This window comes from Drosophila persimilis, unplaced genomic scaffold (genome assembly GCF_003286085.1).
Source record: "Drosophila persimilis strain 14011-0111.01,24,50 unplaced genomic scaffold, DperRS2 tig00000002-arrow-pilon, whole genome shotgun sequence".
Taxonomy (NCBI): Eukaryota; Metazoa; Arthropoda; class Insecta; order Diptera; family Drosophilidae; genus Drosophila; species Drosophila persimilis.
The window spans coordinates 11,276,904-11,278,532 of NW_020825289.1; positions in this window are offsets into that span (position 1 = coordinate 11,276,904).

Consider the following 1,629-nt stretch of genomic DNA (forward strand, 5'->3'; position numbering starts at 1 on the left):
TCGAGCAGCGTGTGAACCGTGTAACAAGTGTAGCAAATTTCCCGGCCTGCAGCGCACAAAAAATGTGACACAAATTAGTAACGCCCCGGGTCCCGGGCCCCGGGTCCCTGTCACTGTTCGTTGTCCCTCGTTTGGGAGTCCTCTCTTTGCTCCTGTCGTGCGTGGGTGTCGTCTCTATGTCTCCGTCTCTGAAGCTGCCGCCTGGGTTGTCTTTGTGGATTGTGAGACACTTTCATCACTTCTTAAAGCAAATGCATGTCATCCATGCCGACTCTCGACTCTCGGATGTCGACTCTCCACTGTCGACTGTCGGTGGGCGTTTGTTTTAATAGCTCCGCTCTTGTCATCTTTCTTTGACTCTTCTCACTCTTCCGACACTCTTTGGACGGCTCTTTGAGCCCACACACGTTTCGCACTGAACTCATACATAAATTATGAGCAGGAATCAAAGGTTCCATCCCAAATGCCGGGCCATTGTACGTATACACTTGCAAATTGAGCATCCGATGGTTAGGGGGCGGCGGCTATCTGTAGTTATTCATTAAATTGGAAGCGATCTGTCTTTGGAACAGTGTTGCAAGTAAGAGAATGCGGCATACGAGTGTTTGTATGGGAACAGCACTCACTTCACCACCAGAAAGAGCATGTAAAAAAGCTTTAAAGTGTTGTCAACATACGGGGTCTACACTTATGTACCTACCTGTCTGCCGTCCTAAGCAATTACCTGGCCATCTATCCCCCACAGAATGTCAGAGCTAATTTGTGTGCTCCAAGTCCGGCAGCTGAAGATGAAAGTGCTGAGAGTGTGGACAATGGACGTCCATCCTCCCTCCCAGCCTGTTCAATATGCGAGCTATGCACAATGACACAGATTTTCATTTTCATTTTCATTAGCCCCTTCCCCGAGCTCCCCCCGAGCGAACCAGAGCCGATGAACTGCATTGGCCCGACCCTCGACTGAGTGAATGACTGAGTGACCGACTGACTGGGCGATTTCTCTGCTCCATGTTGTGCAAGGACTGATTAGAGCTCTGGGGCGCCACCAACAACAGCAGGAGCGTAACAGTACGTAACAGAACACCAGCACCCCGTACCCGGTCCCCGGCAGCCGGCCCCCTGCAACAGCCAACATACAACCCACCAGAAGGCGAGTGACAGCCCGGACCTGAGCCAACGTTGATAAAAGAAAAGGCAGCATCCAGTAAACCACAATACTGAATGCAGACCATGATGGCTCTCCCAATGAATGGCTCCTGGACCAGGCCGAACCGAACCGGACCGGACCGGACCGGGCCAACATTGCACTTGATTAGTGCCAGCAGAGCGCCGCAATGCGTGGGTCTGGAATGGGGTCGTGTCGTGTGCGGCAAGGGGCAGTGGAGTAAAGTGGGGGCTCTGTTAACGGAGCACCCAAATCTGGTTACTGGCCAGCTTTCGGCAACGGTTGCTCTTGCATGCGTTTCATTATGTCAAACAGTCAATCATGCAAAACAGTTTCAGCTTCCAAACATCGAACCGGGTACACAATCATCTAAGCACAGTGGAGCGAGGGCCCATGCAAAATTGAGTGGATAGAATATCTCTCTGGCTCTGTAATCCTTTTGCGGCATTTAAGTGCAGCAACAACTA